The 7175-nt window shown below is 45.8% G+C and overlaps 1 non-coding gene across 1 annotated transcript; it reads left to right on the top strand.

The window, feature by feature from the left end:
- Positions 1-1487: 1487 nt before the first annotated feature.
- Trnat-cgu lies at positions 1488-1560 on the top strand. Its single transcript has one exon. It is a non-coding gene; the product is annotated as a tRNA-Thr (tRNA).
- Positions 1561-7175: the final 5615 nt, after the last annotated feature.

Genomic DNA, 7175 nt, shown 5'->3' with positions numbered 1-7175 from the left:
TGGGTTTGCACTGTCATAAGCTAAGCTATACACAATTGAATGTCGTATCGTTGGATCTGCTACCTGTTTGTCTACTGCTCTGCTCAATCTGTCTAAGAAGTCTTTAAATGGTTCTGTTTGTCCCTGTTCTATTTTTGCAAAAGCTTCTAGTTGTTCTCCTGATTCACGAACCTTGTCCCATGCATTTAGTGCTGCTATCCTGCATAGGGACAGCATATGGTCGTCATATTCAGCCTCAATCTGTGGGGTCAGCATAAATACATTCTCCTAGGATTTTTTGGAGGGGTGAATCAACTCCGTCCCTGGCGGCTTGCGGTTCTACGAGCCCGCCTTCCTCCCTGAATAACGCCCTCCATTCAATTAGGCAGGAATTCTCAAGGACAGCTGATGCCAATCCTACCCAATCTGCGGGCGTCACCTTGTTAAAGGTGGCCCATGAATACAACAGCTGTTTTACATACGGGCTATGAAGACCATACGAGACAACCGATTCTTTAATATGCCTAAGATCCTTTAATTGGGTTGGTTGCCATGTATATGCTCTCTGCCCCTGGGAGTGTTTTTTAGATGGTTGCTTGTCCACCACCATGGCCGGGTAGACTAAAGGCGTGTGTGTAACCGCTTTACGGTGATTGAAATACCTTCTCGAATTGTGCATCTTGGATTGGAGTGAGTCTGTGTCTCCTTGTTCAAGATATGTCAGCCTGGACAGAATTTCCTCATGAGAGTCTTTAATCTCATCCACCGTAAAAGATTCAAGGTGTGATGCGGAATCCACGATTTGCTTCGACAAGTCTCCTGTAAGATTTTCTAGACCAGTATTACGTTCATCTCTAGCTAGCATTTGGGTGGCCTGGAAATAGCCATCCAGAGATGGAAATTTAGAATCAAGGTTGCGATTAATCTCTACCATGAACTCGGTAGACATTTCCAGTTTGGCAACCCTGCTTTGTAAATCCTCCTGTAAGCTTTGAAACTCAGTTCTAAGTTCATTATAGTCCCTCTCACATTTCCCAGCCATTGATTTAGTGGCATTATCTGATTGTTGAAGCCTATTCTGGGTCTCTTGTACCTTAGTAACAAAGAAATAGGAGAGAGAGACTAGCTGAGTTTCTAAGTGGCTGCATGCTGTCTCCAACGATTCACGGTATGCTGCCTGCCTAGCCAGTAAGGCACCATGGTCTGTAGCCTGTTTAGTTTGTAGCATCCCTAAACTAGATTTCAGTTCCTCATGGTCTGTAGTCTGTTTGATCTGTAAGGTCTGAATAAGTTCCTGAATCTCATCACAGTCTTTTGCCCCATCAGCCTGTAAAGACTCTAAGATGGAGCATCTGTCTATTTTCATGTTGTTATAAATATGCTGAACTTCAGCTGGAGTAGTAGACAGATCTGCCTGCATCGTATAGAACATTGAACGAAGCCCATCATCCAGTTTTTGTTCTAACAGCTCAAGAAGCAATGAATAGGTAAGTTTTGATTCATTTAGAGCCCGGCTAGCTCAGTCGGTAGAGCATGAGACTCGTAATCTCAGGGTCCTGGGTTCGTGCCCCAAATTGGGCACCACCTAAAAGGATTAAAGTCTCTTTAATCAAGAAAACACCAGGGCAAAACACAGGCCACAGAGAGGTTACAGGAACCCAGCAAGCCCAGCCAGAACAAAAAGGGGCTCCGGTCTCCAAGAGCCTTCTGAAAGAAGCCTCCCTTACATCACCTAGTCTTTCCTACAGCACGCCCATGTGGGCCAGTCCCGGGTACACCTGGTACCTGTCCCAGGGCAGGGCTAGGGGGTCTCCCTTCAGACTAGTGTTAGCTGGTTCTTTGTGGCCTAGTGTTAGCTGGTTCTTCCTGGCCTAGTGTTAGCGAGTTCTTGGTGGCCTAGTGTTAGCTGGTTCTTTGTACCCTAGTGTTAGCTGGTTCTTTCTGGCCTAGTGTTAGCTAGTTATTTGTGGCCTAGTGTTAGCTGGTTCTTTGTAGCCTAGTGTTAGTTGGTTCTTTGTAGCAGAGGTTAGCTGGTTCTTTGGGGCCTAGTGTCAGCTGGTTGTTCATGGACTAGTTAGCTGGCTCTTTGTGGCCTATGGTTAGCTAGTTCTTTGTGGCCTAGTGTTAGCGGGTTATTCCTGGCCTAGTGTTAAGTATTTCTTGGTGGCCTATTGTTAGCTGGTTCTTTGTGGCCTAGTGTTAGCTGGTTCTTTGTGGCCTAGAATTAGCTGGTTCTTCCTGACCTAAAATTAGCTGGTTCTTCCTGGCCTAGGGTTACCGGCTTCTTCCTGGCCTAGTGTTAGCTGGTCCTTCCTGGCATAGGGTTAGCTGGTTCTTCCTGGCCTAGTGTTAGCTGGTTCTTTGTGGCCTAAAATTAGCTGGTCCTTCCTGGCATAGGGTTAGCTGGTTCTTCCTGGCCTAGTGTTAGCTGGTTCTTTGTGGCCTCGTGTTCACTGATTTTGTGGCCTAGGGATAGCAGGTTCTTTGTAGCCTAGTGTTAGATGGTTCTTCCTGGCCTAGCATTAGCTGGTTCTTCCAGGCCGAGGGTTAGCTAGTTCTTGGTGGCCTAGTGTTCGCTGGTTCTTTATGGCCTAGTGTTAGCTGCTTCTTTGTAGCCTAGTGTTAGCTGGTTCTTCCTGGCTTAGCATTAGCTGGTTCTTCCTGGCCTAGTGTTAGCTGGTTCTTCCTGGCCTATGGTTAGGTAGTTCTTTGTGGCCTAGTGTTCGTTGGTTCTTTGTGGCCTAGGGTTAGCTGTTTCTTTGTAGCCTAGAGTTAGCTGGTTCTTTGTAGACTAGTGTTAGCTGGTTCTTCCTGGGCTACTGTTAGCTAGTTCTTTTAGGCATAGAGTTAGCTGGTACTCTGTGCCCTATTGTTAGCTGGTTATTCTTAGCCTAGTGTTGCCTATTTCATTTTGGCCTAAGGTTAGCTGGTTCTTTGTGCCCTAGGGTTAGCTGGTTCTTTTTGGCATAGGGTTAGCTGGTTCTTCATGGTCTAGTGATAGCTGATTCTTTGTAGCCTAGTGTTAGCTGGTTCTTCCTGGCTTAGGATTAGCTGCTTCTTCCTGGCCTAGTGTTAGGTAGTTCTTTGTGGCCTAGAATTAGCTCGTCCTTTGTGTCCTAGGGTTAGCTGGTTCTTTGTAGCCTAGTGATAGCTGGTTCTTTGTGGCGTAGGGTTAGGTTCTTTGTAGCCTAGGGTTGGCTAGTTCTTTGTAGCCTAGAATTAGCTGATTTTTCCTGGCCTAGAATTATCTGGTTCTTCCTGGCCTTGAATTAGCTGGTTCTTCCTGGCGTAGTGTTAGCTAGTTCTTTGTGGTCTAGTGTTATCTGGTTCATTGTAGCCTAGTGTTAGCTAGTTCTTTGTAGCCTAGTGTTAGCTAGTTCTTCGTGGCCTAGAATTAGCTGGTTCTTCCTGGCCTAGAATTAGTTGGTTCTTCCTGGCATAGTGTTAGCTATTTTTTTGTGGCCTAGTGTTAGCTGGTTCTTTGTGTCCTAGGGTTAGCTGGTTCTTTGTGGCCTAATGTTGGCTAGTTCTTCCTGGTCTAGAATTAGCTGGTTCTTCCTGGCCTAGAATTAGCTGGTTCTTCCTAGCCTAGTATTAGCTGGTTCTTTGTGGACTAATATTAGCTGGTTCTTCCTGGCCTAGTGTTAGCTGGTTCACTTTGGCGTAGAGTTAGCTGGTTCTTTGTGCCCTACTGTTAGCTGATTCTTCTTGGCCTACTGTTGGCTAGTTCTTTGTGGCCTAGGGTTAGCTGGTTCTTCCTGACCTAAAATTAGCTGGTTCTTCCTGGCCTAGTGTTAGCTGGTCCTTCCTGGCATAGGGTTAGCTGGTTCTTCCTGGCCTAGTGTTAGCTGGTTCTTTGTGGCCTAAAATTAGCTGGTCCTTCCTGGCATAGGGTTAGCTGGTTCTTCCTGGCCTAGTGTTAGCTGGTTCTTTGTGGCCTCGTGTTCACTGATTTTGTGGCCTAGGGATAGCAGGTTCGTTGTAGCCTAGTGTTAGCTGGTTCTTCCTGGCTTAGGATTAGCTGCTTCTTCCTGGCCTAGTGTTAGGTAGTTCTTTGTGGCCTAGAATTAGCTGGTCCTATGTGTCCTAGGGTTAGCTGGTTCTTTGTAGCCTAGTGATAGCTGGTTCTTTGTGGCATAGGGTTAGGTTCTTTGTAGCCTAGGGTTGGCTAGTTCTTTGTAGCCTAGAATTAGCTGATTTTTCCTGGCCTAGAATTATCTGGTTCTTCCTGGCCTTGAATTAGCTGGTTCTTCCTGGCGTAGTGTTAGCTAGTTCTTTGTGGCCTAGTGTTATCTGGTTCATTGTAGCCTAGTGTTAGCTAGTTCTTTGTAGCCTAGTGTTAGCTAGTTCTTCGTGGCCTAGAATTAGCTGGTTCTTCCTGGCCTAGAATTAGTTGGTTATTCCTGGCGTAGTGTTAGCTATTTTTTTGTGGCCTAGTGTTAGCTGGTTCGTTGTAGCCTATGATTACCTAGTTCTTTGTGGCCTAATGTTAGTTGGTTCTTCCTGGCCTAGTGTAAGCTGCTTCTTCGTGAACTAGGGTTAGGTAGTTCTTTGTGGCTTAAGGTTAGCTGCTACTTTGTGGCTTAAACTTAGCTGGTGCTTTGTGGACTAGTGTCACATGGTTCCTCATGGCCTGGCATTTGCTGTTCTTCCTGGCCTAGTGTTAGCTGATTCTTCCTGGCCTAGTGTTAGCTGGATCTTCCTGGCCTAGTGTTACCTAGCTCTTTGGGGCCTAGGGTTAGCTGGTTCCTTGTAGCATAGAGTTACCTGATTCTTTGTAGCCTAGTGTTAGCTGGTTTTTCCTGGCCTAGTGTTAGCTAGTTCTTTGTGGCCTAGTGTTAGCTGGTTCGTTGTAGCCTATGATTACCTAGTTCTTTGTGGCCTAATGTTAGTTGGTTCTTTTTAGCGTAGTGTTAGCTGGTTCTTCCTGGCCTCGTGTTAGCTAGTTCTTTTTGGCCTAGGGATAGCTGGTTCTTCGTGGCCTAGGTTTAGCTTGCTCTTTGTAGCATAGGATAGCTGGTACTTTGTGGCCTACTGTCAGCTGGTCCCTCATGGCCTAGTGTTAGCTGGTTATTTGTAGCCTAGTATTAGCTGGTTCTTCCTGGTCTAGCATTATCTGGTTCTTCCTGGCCTAGTGTTAGCTGACTCTTTGTGGCCTAGATTTGGCTGGTTCTTTTGGCCTACTGTTACCTGGTTCCTCCTGGCCTAGATTTAGCTAGTTCTATGGGGCCTAGTGTTAGCTTCTTCTTTGTAGCCTAGGGTTAGCTGGTTCTTTGTAGCCTACAGCTAGCTGATTCTTTGTGTCCTAGTTTTAGCTGCTTCTTCCTGGCCTAGCATTAGATGGTTCTTCCTGGCCTAGTGTTAGCTAGTTCTTTTTGGCCTAGAGTTAGCTGGTTTTTGTGCCCTGGTGTTAGCTGTTTCTTCATGGCCTAGTGTTAGCTAGATCTTTGTGACTAGGGTTAGCAGTTTCTTTGTGGCCAATGGTTTGCTGGTTCTTTTTGCCCCAGGGTTAGCTGATTCTTCATGTCCTAGTGTTAGCTGTTTCTTTGTAGCCTATTTTTACCTGGTTCTTCCTGGCCTAGCATTAGATGGTTCTTCCTGGCCTAGTGTTAGCTTGTTCTTTGTGGCCTAGTGTTAGCTGGTTCTTTGTGGCCTTGAGTTAGCTATTTCTTTGTGGCCTAAAGTTAGCTGGTTCTTCCTGGCCTAGTATTAGCTATTTATTTGTGGCCTAGGGTTAGCTAGTTCTTTGTGGCCTAGTGTTAGCTGGTTCTTTATGGCCTAGGGTGAGCTAGTTCTTTGTAACCTAGAATTAGCTGGTTCTTTGAAGCCTAATGCTAGCTTGTTCTTCCTGGCCTAGCTTTAGCTAGTTCTTCATAGGCTTGTATTAGATGGTTCTTGTAGAATAGGTTAGCTGCTTCTTTGTTGCCTAGTTTCAGCTGGTTTTTTGTAGCCTAGAGTTAGCTGATTCTTTGTAGCCTATTGTTAGCTGGTTCTTCCTGGCCTACTGTTAGCTGGTTCTTTATGGCCTAGTGTTGGCTGGTCCTTTGTGGCTTAGGATTAGCTGGTTCTTTTTGGCCTAGGATTAGCTGGTTTTTTCTAGCCTACCGTTAGCTGATTCTTTGCAGCCTTATGTTAGCTGATTCTTCCTAGCCTAGTGTTAGCTGGTTCATTGTGGCCTAGTGTTAGCTAGTTTGTTGTGGCCTAGTGTTAGCTGGTTGTTTTTGGCCTAGTGTTAGCTGGTTCTTTGTGCCTAGTGTTAGGTGGTTCTTCCTGGGCTACTGTTTGCTAGTTCTTTGAGGCCTAGTGACAGCTGGTTCTTCATGGTCTAGTGTTAGCTGGTTCTTTGTAACCTAGATTTAGCCTGTTCTTTGTAGCCTAGTTTTAGTTGATTCTTCATGGCCTAGTGTTAGCTAGTTCCTGGTAGCCTGGTGTTAGAGGTTTCTTCGTAGCCAAGTGTTAGCTGTTTCTTTGTGGCCTAGTGTTAGCTGCTTCTTTCTAGCCTAGTGTTAGCTGGTTCTTCCTGGACTATTGTTAAATGCTTCTTAGTGGCCTAGGGTTAGCTAGTTCTTTGTGGCCTAGTGTTAGCTGGTTCTTTGTGGCCTAGTGAAAGCTGTTTCCTCTTGGCCTAATGTTAGCTGATTCTTTGTAGCCTAGTGTTAGCTGCTTCTTTGTAGCCTAGTGTTAGCTGGTTCTTCCTGGCCTATTGTTAGCTGGTTCTTCCTGGCCTAAGGTAAGCTAGTTCTTCATGTCCTAGTATTAGGTGTTTCTTTGTGTCCTAGGGTTAGCTGGTTCTTCCGGGCCTAGGGTTAGCTGGTTCTTTCTGTGCTAGCGTTAACTAGTTCTTCCTGGCCTAGTGTTTGCTACTTCTTTGTATCCTAGTGTTAGCTGGTTCTTCCTGGCCTAGCATTAGCTGTTTCTTCCTGGCCTAGGGTTAGCAGGTTCTTCCTGGCCTAGGGTTACCTAGTTCTTTGTGGCCTAGTGTTAGCTGGTTCTCTGTGGCCTAGTGTTAAATGCGTGTTTGAATCCTAGAGCTAGCTGATTCTTCCTGGCCAGGCATTAGCTGGTTATTTTTGGTCTAGTGTTAGCTGGTTCTTTGGAGCCTAGTGTTAGCTGGTTCTTGTAGCAGAGGTTAGCTGGTTCCTTGTGGCCTAGTGTCAGCTGGTTCTTTGTAGCCTAGAGTTAGCTGGTTCTTTGTA

The sequence above is a fragment of the Cricetulus griseus genome, chromosome 5 (genome assembly GCF_003668045.3).
Source record: "Cricetulus griseus strain 17A/GY chromosome 5, alternate assembly CriGri-PICRH-1.0, whole genome shotgun sequence".
Classification (NCBI taxonomy): domain Eukaryota; kingdom Metazoa; phylum Chordata; class Mammalia; order Rodentia; family Cricetidae; genus Cricetulus; species Cricetulus griseus.
This window is presented reverse-complemented; position numbering and strand designations above follow the sequence as displayed.